Raw genomic sequence first — 12815 nt, 5'->3', positions numbered from 1 at the left:
GAGGGGGGTGAGGAACACAGCAACAAGGCAAGTGAAAACACCAACACCTCACTGAAGGGATGTTGTTTCTCTTGAATAAGCTCTTCTTGGAGGGTTACAAGCCTTTGTTTAATTTCCAGAGTTCTAAAAAGGTTGATTTGCCATTTTTGCTGGTGTTGTGATTGTTTTTGCGGAATAGCGTATTTTCATATAATTGGTTCTTTTTTTTTTTTTCAAGAAAAATTTTAAGTTTATTTATTTTTTATTTATTTTGAGAGAGAGAGAGAGAGAGAGAGAGAGAGAGTGAGCAAGCAGGGGAGGAGCAGAGGGAGAGGGGGAGAGAGAATCCCAAGCAGGTTCTGCACTGACAGCACAGAGCCTGCTGTGGGGCTCCATCTCATGAACCGTGAAACCATGACCTGAGCCAAAGTCAGATGCTTAACTGGCTGAGCCATCGAGGCGCCCCTGTAATTAGCAGTTAGTTCTTATTAATGTACTTGGTCCTTACTCCACCATTCTGAATGTTACCTCTCCCTCTCCCCACTCTTCTTACCAGGAATGTGGAAGATATGTTTGGAGTGGGAAGGGAATCTCATTACCATGAACCCAACCGTTGCACAAGTAAGGGCGGTGGAACAGGAAGATAAATAGAGCTTAAATCCTTTATATGGTTGGACCGTCATGTCCATTCTGTACTGGGATTCCTATTTGTGGGAGAGAATCAAACCCTTATTTTAAAAAATCGTCGTTTGAGTTTCGTTGTTGTTACTTGTAACTGCAGGCAAGTGCAACATGGGGTGTGGCACGGAACACTTGTTCAATACGTTATTTTTGAAAAACATTACTCGATCATCTCAACTATATGCGACTGAGCAGAGGTTTGCTAAGAAATGCTTCTTCTGTGACAATTTGTGCTAATTTAATGAATGGCTTTACTATGGAACGCCCCCCCCCCCCCACCCCCCGGAAACTTACCTCGAAGGAGTTCCATGGGCAGAGCAGGGTGGGAGGGGGAAAGTGTTGGGAGTACAGCATGGCGAATGGCAAGGAGACAGAGAAGGGTGGGGCCCAAAAGGGGATGCTGAGGAAATGGGGTTCCATGCTGGGATTTGGATTGAGAAAGCCACCTTTCCATCAGGCATCAGAGCGTCTTCAGTGGCATGTTAGGGGGTTTGGCCCTTCTAACGTATGCAAATAGGTGGTGGAGTCTGTCTTTTCCCCCAAGTTAAGAAAAACCCCCTTAAAGATACTTTCAGCCTTTGCTTTAAAAGAGTGAGAGCCGCACACCCCCATTTTTCCAGCCTGCCAGCTCTCGGCTGGCGTGCAGAGATAGGACCGGCCCAATTTCAATTTCGCTATCTCTTCTACAAACACATTAGAGCATGGCCAGCAATAGAAATGGAAAACTCATCCTATGGCTTGATAAATGCCTCTCGAGAAGTGCCTGTTTTCCCAGGGGTAGCATCATCTTCTGCAGGATGGGAGGCCTAATGAGGAGGGCCACTCCACCGGTGTGAAGGGCAAATAAAATGCAGAAAACATGGAACCTAAATTCTTCCCAACAACATATTATTGTTTCACAGAATCGCTCCGCGACGGTCATCTTTACGGGCCTCTTTAAAGCAAAACAATGCGTCACAACTGTTTACCAATTTGTGGTACAAGCTCTCCCACGTAGAAAGGGGAAATACGGGAATGGCTAGTTTTTATACCAGGAGACACGGGGAAAACAGTTCCTGCGGAAACATACAAATCACGAGCACACTTGAAGCTGACTTGAACTGGAAGCGACAGTAGCTATTCGACGCTACCCTACCCCCCACCCCCCGCCCCCAAATAGGGAGTCACTGCAGCCCGGGTTTATGTTTCATCCATGGGAGGTCCTTATGAAATGTTATTTTCATGTTATTAATATTCCTGTCCATGAATGTACTGCAAGTGAGAATCAGTAAAAACACATTCTTTCTGGTGGGAGCATATCACCCCTCTCAGGGATATATTTCAAGAGGAAAAAGCAAGAAAGTAGGTTGAGAGGAGTTGATCTCTTGCCTACGTGGACAGTAAAGGTCAGTGTTTATGTGTGGGTACAAGACTCCATGAGAATGTGTCCCTCGTTCGCTTTCCCGTCTCCGTCAATATTTAATCAGCTCACCACTTTACGGATCTTTACTTACAGGCTCTCGCTAGATTGCATGAAAGAGACCATTATCTCCCATGATTACCTGCCTTGCGTTCTAACCGAGAACTGCCCAAACTATCCTTTCTCTTGCTCAAAATATAAAATAATGAAAGCTTTAAGTTTCCATTAGGTAGCCTCCCTGAGTACCTTTACAATATCAGTATAGGGCTGGACAAAATGGAGAATTAATGTCTTTCTCCTTTTGGATCTGAAAATAATGTGCTTTCCTTGCATATTATTTTTATTTTTTAATTTTTTTTTTTTTGAGAGAGAGAGAGAGAATGAGCAGGGGAGGGGCAGAGAGAGGAAAACAGAGGATCCAAAGCAGACTCAGTGCTAACAGCATAGAGCCTAATGAGGATCTCCCAAACCACGAGATCATGACCTGAGACCAAGAGTTAGACACTTAACCAACTGAACCCCCCAGGCCTCCTTCTTTGTGCGTCATTTTATATTAGTGCTGTCCAATAGAACTTTCTGCAGTGGCCACTGAGCACTTGACATGTTGTTGGTGGGACTGAGGAAATGTTACATTTTTCTGCTGTTAATTAATTTACATTTAAATAGACCCAAGGTATTAGTGGCTAATGTACTGAATGTACTGGACAGTGCAATTCTAGAAAACTCAGTGCGTAGTTCAAATCATAATAATTAGACAGCATGCCCAGGAAAACTTTATTAATTTATGTCTGAATGCACATTTCCTTTTCAGCTTCAGAAAAAGGCCTCTGCATGTGTGTGTTTGTTCTTGTGTCTGTGTTTTGTTTTTTAAACTAAGATTTACCAAGGTCTAATTTACATACAACAAAATACACCAATTTTTAGCTACAGTTCAATGGGTTTTGATAAGCATTTACAGTTGTGTAACCACCACCAGAAAGTTCCCTGCACAGTCACCCAGGTCCCTCACCCCAGCCCGTGGCCACTGCTGACATCTTTCCTGTTGTTAGGACCTCACTGTTCCTTTTCGTCCGACATCATCTCTCTGTAATGTTTTGGGGTTTACTCGTGTTGTGTTTTGTATTGGCAGCTTGTTCGTTTTCGGTTGAATAATATGCCATCGTAGGGATCCGCCACAGTTTGTTTGTTCTTTTACCTGTTCAGGGACATTTGGATTGTTCATATTGTTTTGTTATTATGAATAAGTCTCAGTGAAAATAATTTTTACAATTTACTTTCAGTAGGTTGGAGGGAGATTGCTGGGTTGTATGATAAAAGCATGGGTAACATGTAAGAAATTGCCAAAACCGTCTTCCAAAGCAGCTGTCCATTTTGCACTCCTGCAGGGCATGTGTGAGGGCTCTGGTTCTTTCCTTTATTGGCCAATAGGCAGAAAAGTCAGTGTTTTAATTTTTCACCATTCTAGGGCATCTGTCATGGTATCTCACTGTGGTTTTCATTTGTATTTGCCTAATAACTACTTACAGGGGGCATCTTTTATTATGCTTATTAGCCATTGGTATATTTTCTTTGGTAAAATGTCTGAATATTTTCCCCATTTTTTTCAGATGGGTTTTTTTTTTGTCTTTTTATTGAGCTCTAAGAGTTCTTTACATATTCTGGATCCAAGGTTTCTTTCTTTCTTTCTTTCGAGAGAACATACGAGTGGAGGAGAGGGGGCAGAAAGAGACAGAGAGAGAATCTTAAGCAGGCTCCTTGCTCAGCACAGAGCCTGACACGAGGCTCAATCCCATGACCCTGGCACCATGACCAAAACCAAGAGTTGGAAGCTCAACCAGTTGAGCTACCCCGGTCCCCAGTGGATCCAAGGTTTCTAAATTGGATACACATTTTAAAAATATTTGCTTCCAGTATGTGGATTGCCTGTTTCATTTTTAAATGCCTTTAAATAGCAAAATTCTTAATTTGAAGAAGTCTAATTTTCAATTTTTGTTTCATGGTTTGTGCTTCTTGAGTACTACCCTTGAAATCTATTCTTAACCCACAGTCATAAATTCTTTTCATCTGAAAATACAGGTTTAACTCTTACATTTAGATTTGACTTTTGTTTGCAGTGTAAGGTGAGGTTGAATCAGAGGAAATCTGAATCTGCCCTCTGCAGTGGGGTTTGAAATCATTAAGGTGGTTAAATCCACGTGAAAGTTTAGAAATACAACTTTAGAGTTGTTCGCATTCTTTAAAATTTTTTTTTGATGTTTATTTATTTTTAGGAGACAGAGAGACAGGTGCAAGCAGAGGAGGGGCGGAGAGAGAATGAGACACAGAATCTGAAGCAGGCTCCAAGCTCTGAGCTGTCAGCACAGAGCCCGACGTGGCCCTCAAACTCACGAAGTGCAGGATCATGACCTGGGTCAAAGTCGGAGGCTTAACTGACTGAGCCGCCTAGGCGCCCCAAGTTGTTCACATTCTTAATTTCATCAGTTACCTTAGAAAAAAATTCTGGCAACTCTTTGGGAGAGCTGAAATTTTAGGCTAAAATTAACTGGCTAAAAATAGGCAGGAAATTATGATTCTTTTGCAGAGGATATACCCTTGCAACAGCTTTCAATGTCTTCTTCGTTGTCAGAAAACATATGAAGCTCCCATCTCTTGGCTTCTTTAACCACTAGATTATTCCATGTATTCCCTCTTGTATGGAAACAACTCAAATCTACCAGCCTCTCCCCTCCCTGTAACATTTTTTAACACCTAGTAATTTTGGCCGTAGGGTTAGATAGGGTCTACTATCTGGAATTTACTTTATCTGCCGACAGTCTTTTATTTAGGGATTCATAATATATATTCATCTACTTTATCCACCCCATTAATATTTAGACAGATGCCCACCAATTAAATTTTTTTTTTAACGTTTATTTATTTTTGAGACAGAGAGAGACAGAGCATGAATGGGGGAGGGTCAGAGAGAGGGAGACACAGAATCTGAAACAGGCTCCAGGCTCTGAGCAGTCAGCACAGAGCCCGACGCGGGGCTCAAACTCACGGACCTCGAGATCATGACCTGAGCCGAAGTCGGACGCTTAACCGACTGAGCCACCCAGGCGCCCCAGATGCCCACCAATTAAGAGAATGGGCTCAGTACCTTAAAAGGTATTTACAGAAGAAGGTGCACATTCTGAGACTTACTTAGCTCTTATCTCGCACCCATTTGATAAACATATCTATCTTCCCTTTATGGATAGATCAAAAATGATTACAAGGCCAAGCCCTATGTTTTTATCTCTTTCTCTCTTTTTCATCGTGTAAGCATTCGGTTGGAACCGAGTCAGCCACTTACTGGTTCATTGAGGATGACTGCAGACCTCCATAAAGTGCAGAAGGTTCATGTTCAGAGGGGGCAGAGGAAGGGCACTGGATTGGGGCATGGGGAAAAGGCCAAGAGGGTGAGGGTTCCATGGCCCAAATACAGTGTGGCGGGTGTCCCCCCCCCCCCCCCCACTCTGGGGAGTTTGGAGGGAGGACAAGATGGCACTGAGGGGTTGAGTTCATTGATATTGCAAGAAGACCTAGCTGGACGTTGGTGGTGCCTCTAATGGACATATGGCGAGAGGGAAGCCAGAGAACCCAAGGTAGCAAAGCCAAAGCCTCAACTAGATCAGAACGCTGATAATACGTGGGGGCCATATTCACTCTCCTCCCTTCATAAGCACCCTGCTCAGTGTTGGGGGGCAGCGTGAATGCAGTGCCCGGCCTGGGGTTCTGTGTGCAACGTTATTTTGGCAACGTCGCTCTCCTGCAGTGGCATCTGACCGCCTGCACCTGCTCCAGTCCCTTCTTCCTGCCTCTGATCAAATGACTCCTCCTTTTAAATATAAATGATAAAATTAAATAGTCTCATCTGGATTTTTTAAAAAATATTATTTTCACAGTCCGGCGTCTGCGGTTTTATTTCTAATCAAAACACGTATTCGAAGACCCTAGTATCTGAACACTTTCAGAAAGTGAAGTATTTTATGACATAAAATATGGAGAAGGGAGGCCTCGCTGGCTCCGTGGGTGGAGGATGCGACTCCTGATCTCAGTGTCATGAGTTTGAGCCCCATGTTGAGTGTAGAGATTATATTGTTAAAAATTATTATTACGTTATTACCATTATTAAAAAATATGGGGAATTGATGACACAGGACAAGCCCATCGTACTGGAACATCTATCGTTCCCTAAATGTGACCTACAATTTTATTCTGTCTGGCTTTTTTCTGTGGTATCCTTTTCTCCAATCCTTCCCAGCCTGAAGACCTTGCTTACATGTGGAATCCACCAGAAGCCTTCTGTTCTTCCTGTGCTGCCGTGAACCTGCCTGTACTAATCCTCCCAGGATGGCTGTGCGAGAAGTCTCTCTGTATTTATTCTCTTATGATTGTGTATATACGTCCACTGTAGCACATCTTATATTTGTCTTGTTTGAGAGCAGGTTGTAAAAATCTTCCTGAGGAAAGGGACCTAATTTTTGTATGAATTTGCCTCAAAACACTTAGTGTACTAAAACATAGAGTGGTCCTTATCACGTCTTGGTTGAATAGGCTTAAGCTAGAAAGCATCAAGAAAAGCATCAGAAAGCATCAAGATTTCAAAATACACAGAATGATAGAGCCAAGAGTAATAAAAACCATGTGAATATCCTGTCACCGCTCTCAGGCACCCACTGATTGATGAGTTGGCTTGGAAGGGTCAGTTACGAATGTAAATCGTTTCCGTGATGGGTCTTATCCTGGTTCCTCTCATTAGCCTCTCCCCGTAGAAAGAGCATATTTCTAGACACATTTTACAGATGCTACATTCCTTGTTAAGTATGAGACTCAACCACTGTTTGAATGTGCTAATGCCTCAAATTAGGAAACGAATCTTAAGGGAGTTCACCTTGAAATAAACACACAAACGATAAACTTAATTACATAAATGAAGAATTTCTTACTGGGGCTTTCCTGCCTAACATTTGGTGATTATCTGCAACACAAATTTGCATACATAAATATTTTTGTACATTTAGAGTACATTAGGGTATTTTGGTCTCCTAGTTATGTGTACACACACACATGCGTGCACACACACACACAAGCATGCACATATGTGCACGCACACACAGATGTGCATTCAGAAGCATGCACATGTACACACTCACACACAAGCATGCACATATGTGCACGCACACACAGATGTGCATTCAGAAGCATGCACATGTACACACTCACACACAAGCATGCACACATGGGCACACGCATGCACACACTCACACAAGCATGCACACATGCACACACACGTGCACACACAGCCAGTTCACCCAAGTGAATTAACGTTGTACCTTTAAATCGAATGTGATTGTGGGGCCCCTGGGTGGCTCAGTTGGTTAAGTGACTGACTCCAGGTTTTGGCTCGGGTCATGATCTCATGATTTCACGAGTTCAAGCCCTGTGTTGGGCTCTGTGCTGTCAGCATGGAGCTTGCTGGGGATTCTCTCTCTCTCTCTCTGTTCCTCACCCACTCACACTGTCTCTGTCTCTTAAATAAAGAAAAAAGTTTTAAAAATTTTAAATTGAGTGTCATTACTTTCATTTTAAGACATTGAAAAAAATTTAAATGGTAGAGTTAGTTTCTCAAGGCTTTCCTCGTGTCTTATGTTCTTGGACTCTAAGCTAGGACTTGGATTTTGGTGCCCATCTTTTAGCTCTCATGCATTACATAATGTCTAGGCATTATCTTGCCTCCCCATGACTCATGAGCATGTGGAGACGTGTAAGTAACCTATAGCTACAAGAAATGAGGGGAAGATGGTGTACCCAAGGAATAATACAGTCATTACAGAAAGGTCACATGATGTAACACATTTACTTTCTCACAAAACGGAACAAATTAAGACCTGAGGAAACTTTGAATGTTTGACGAGAAAAAATAAATTTTGTTAAGAAAAAAAAGCTCCTATATCTTAAACTGTTCCACAAATATTGAAGTTAAGGAGGGGTGACCATTGGAAGACACTATGAAGAGCACTGTTATATAAGGTGTGCTTTTGACTAGATAGTGGATTTATGAGGTGGCCCTGGGGACACGGTCTGAGCTGGGAGTGGGACACGAGTCCATAAGTTTGCACTTTTCATTTATCTTATTGTTTTTTTTATCTTGATGGTGATATTTATAAAGTTCATACTTTTGTAGAACAAATGGAATAATCACTTGCCTCGTACAACTTACAGAGTGGATTCCGTACACAATCATAGTTTAAGTTCTGTCATATTTTCAGTTAATGTACGTACTCTTTTCATAAGTATTGGGATTTTAAGTTGTTATAGCGCACAGTTGGGGTGGGGGCTATGTCGTGTACCCTCTTTGTTTCCTCTTCCCCCTGCTCCCCGCCATGTGCAATCAGGACCATGGACAGCCGCCAATGTGGTAGTTACTGTATCTATGCTTTCTTTCAAGGCTGAGACTTCTATGATTTATGTTTAGTCTTTCTCTTTCCTACTGAGGTTGGGTCCTAATGTATTGAACATGATGAATTTTTCTGTATATATTTCTAAAGAAAATACTAGACACGAAATTGGTTAATGAAGAAAGCGTGAATGAAGAACTATATTTTACCTTATATCAATTGTAAATGGGATTCCCTGGGTCACCAATTCCTGTTACTTTAGTTTATAACATTGTATCTCTTATGCCTTTTACTATTCCATTCTTTAAATTCATTCTCCATTGATACATAGAGTTTTATGTTTTTTTATGAAGAATTAAAAAAAGGATAGATTTCTTTGGGTTTTCCAGTTTAATAATGCCTTTCTTATTTTTTTCAAATTTTTGTTAAATTATAGTTAGTTAACATAGAGTGTAATATTGGTTTTGGGAGTAGAACTTATTGATTCATCACTTACAGATAATACCCAGTGCTCATCCCAACAAGTGCCCTCCTTAGTACCCATCACCCCACCCATAATTATGCTTTTAAACTTACCTGGTTATGGAAGTCACTTGATATCATATTAAGCTACTTGATACTGGAAATTGTGTTCTTGAAAACAGTGAAATATTGAAGCTGAAAATCCTCAGACTTGATCTGTAGTTCTAATTCTACATCAACATGCATTAAAAAAACCCAAAAACCTAATTTTAGACTGGCTTTATTGCATGTGACATCTCCATCCACATTCGGAGCACCCTTACGTCGAATGAGGGACTGAAATACCATTTTCCACTGAAAGGAATAACAACTACTTAGAGAAATAGCTGTTCTGGGTCTGTGGCAGTAAAACCTTTAGCCATTCTATTGTGCTGGAAAGTAAGGAAGCTATCAGTGACTGCAGGGGCAGCTTTCTTTGAAGCTTTCCATTGTTCAAATTAGGTCCTAGGCTTGATATCCAGCCCTGTTTGCCTCTGGCTGCGGATGTGAATATCCATTTACATAGAGTCAAAGAAGTTTACCGACTTTCACATTATGCTCTACATTGTGATTCATGGATCTGAGCCTGCCATTTTCTCTCTTTAAGGAATCTATGGCACTTGGGAATATCCACCCAAATCTACAGTCTTTATAATTCTCACTATCCCCCTGTTTTGTTTTGTTTTTTTTTCAAATCCTGGAGACACTGAAGGAGCTGGTGTATCTCCTTCTGTGTTTGTCCTGTTCCAGTTTACACAGGCCAAGGCCTCAGCACTCATACTTTTACGTACCTGAGGGGTCCTCTGAATACACCTCCTGCCGTGCCAATCTTAGCAACGTCACTGCCTTAGCAACGCGCAGCCAGGCGTGCAAGTCCAGAAGCCCATCCCATCCAGAATCCCTTCTTAGGACCTCGACTGTCACCAACCACATTACACTGAGTTCCCTAAAAGCAGTTGCCACTGCAGGGCTCAGTGGATGTGATTTATTGAGAGAGTGCGCCCCCAGAAAAAGCTATAGGTTGGGAAGGCCAGGAGGGCAGGGAGAGCACTCAGCAAGGTGGTCTCAGGTAAGGTCTACTTCGATGGGTTTGGTGGACCAGTGGCCACCAGTGGCGGTGACCTGGCAGTCATCACAGATCCATCTACAAGGAGCTAACTGAAGCTTTGGGGCATAGACAAACATACTAAATCTAGGATGTGGGTGTATTAATTTGCTGTGGGGGGACATAACAAAATACCACAGCATGGTCTAAGTAAGACAACTTTATTTCCTTACAGTTCCGGAAGCCGGAAGCCAGAGATCAAAGTTTTGGCAGGCTTGGTTTCCCCTAAGACCTGTCTCCTTGGCTTGTGATGGCCACCATCTCATAGCGTCCTCACATGGTCTTTCTTCTGTGTGCCCGTGTGCTAACCTCCTCTTCTTGTAAAGACACTAGTCAGATTGAATTAAGGTCCACCCCAATGACCTCATTATAACATAACTACCTCTGTAATGGCTCCCTCTCCAAACACAGTCACATTCTGAGAGGTAGAGAGGAGTAGAGCTTCAAATAGGAGTTTTGAGGGCACACAGTTTAATCCTAGTCCAAAAAAGGGGGTGGGGAGGGGAACCTACTATAGATTAAAAAACATCAACAAAGTGTAAGATAAGGGCCTTCCTAGATCCTAATTCAAGCAAATCAACAATAAAAAGATATTTTTGAGTGAATGGCACCTGTTGGGATGAGCACTGGGTGTTTTACGGAAACCAACTGGACAGTAAATTTCATATTAAAAAAAAAAAAGAAATCCCAATTCAGACTGGGTATTATAAGATATCAAGAAATAAATTTTAATTTGGTTAAATGCATTAATGGTGGTTTTATTTTTATAAAAATGTTCTTATATGAGAATAGGTACTAAGCATATAGTGATGCCTGGGATTGGTTTATTTATTTAAAACTTTTTTTAAAACATTTATTCATTTCTGAGAGACAGAGAGAGACAGAGTGCAAGAGGGGTGGGGCAGAGAGAGAGGCAGCCCTGGAATCTGAAGCAGGCTCCAGGCTCCAAGCCGTCAGCACAGAGACCAACATGGGGCTCGAACTCACAAACTGTGAGATCATGACCTGAGCTGAAGTTGGATGCTTAACTGACTCTGCCGGGGGTTTATTTTAATGTAGCCTAGATGTGCTGTCCCCCATAACAAGAGTGGAAGCGTATTGCTGAAAGAATAAAGGCAAAGATTCAGATGTGTTTGAAAGTGGGTCATTGAAGATTCGTTGTACCACTTTTTCTAATTTCTTTTTTTTTTGCATTTTAAAACGTCCATAAAAATGGTAATTAAACATAAATTAAGAAGGGTGTTCACGTTGTTCCATGACAAGAACATATATGTTGAAGTGAATAGACACCCCTTGCTCTCACTGTATATTACCATGGGTCAGGGTGATTAGTGCATTTCTTTTATCTTAACTATTAAAATGGGAGTTAACTGAGGGCAAAAAGCACGTTTTCTTCATCTTTTTTATCCATTACATTTTTCATGGGGTCTTGCACAAAGCGAATTCTCAACAAATAAGGGAATTAGCTACGGATTAGAATGTCAGGTTCATAGAATTTATTTTTTTGTTCTTGTTAGATGTTCTACATTAAACATTTTTTTTTGCCTGTATTGTTATTTATCTGAAATAATTTGGATGATTTCCCAAAGAGTTTTTTTTTTTGGCTGAGTAATTTTGACTTTGAAATTTCTCATGCAATAACATTTTTGTCAGTAGGCATATTAAATACATTCAGATAGTAGCTCTCATTCAAAATCTAATAGGCATAGTAAAAAGGTAGCATGAGTAACTGTAGAAATTTCTTTTGAATACCCTAAAAAGCCTCTTATTATGAAGACTTGAGGTCATTGTACTGATTGGTGGCCAATATATGAAGTGCTCATAAACAAATGTTTATGGTTAATATCTATTTAAGACCTTTTTTTCTTTTGTTTTCTCTTTCTAGGGGCCTCCCAGTTGACGCTGTAGGAAGTAACATCCAAAGCTTTAAGTTTCCTACAGACCAAATGCTGGTGAGATGCTCGCGTCTCCTATCTCCGTCCCTCTCTGTCTCTCTGTCCCTTTTTTACTTTAAACCTAGTAACAAACATAGAGTTTGAAAGCTGAGAAGCAGGTATGGGTTACAGTGGCCAAAGCGTTGGCACACTGGTCTGGCTTCTCATCTCAGTCACCTACCAGATAATGACAGTCTCTTGCCTGTCAGTGTCTGTGCACGAGTTGTCAAATTTGCGGTGGCAAATCTCATGCACTTAAGTGGAGACTTCATGCTCCTGCTTGTCCGACCCTTTCTCAAACTCAAAAGAACCAACCAAGAGGCTGAAGTGTCTTGATATAGTCTACCATTTTACTTTGGAGTTGGCCTTTCTTCCCCGGCAGACTTTGGTCTCCTTCTGCTTTCAGAATATCTCTGTTGGCAGCCTGAAAATTGCTGAGCGTGTTGATAAAATTCAGATTGCAACACTAAGTCCCAGCTGGAAAACAGGCCCTTTGGCTTTGGGACATTCTTTATGTTGATGCATAAGATTTCTTCTTTTCTGCCTACTCTGTTCTGACCCTTGTTTTATTTCTTTAGTGGTAGCCTGAAAAATCTGGCATGGCTAAGAAGTGTCATGTTCTGGAAAGATTAGTTCATGAAATAACTTGTATTTGTGGGCAGTGTATTGGAATTTAAAAAATCTTTAGTAAATAAAGAGTCCTGGGGACTCTTTCCAAAGTTTCAACTAAAGGGCACACGATTTAAATCAATTCCACCGTATGTTTGTTATTTCACTATTGTTTTTGCTTTTTA

This window comes from Panthera onca, chromosome B2 (genome assembly GCF_046562875.1).
Source record: "Panthera onca isolate mPanOnc1 chromosome B2, mPanOnc1 haplotype 2, whole genome shotgun sequence".
NCBI lineage: Eukaryota > Metazoa > Chordata > Mammalia > Carnivora > Felidae > Panthera > Panthera onca.
This window is presented reverse-complemented; position numbering follows the sequence as displayed.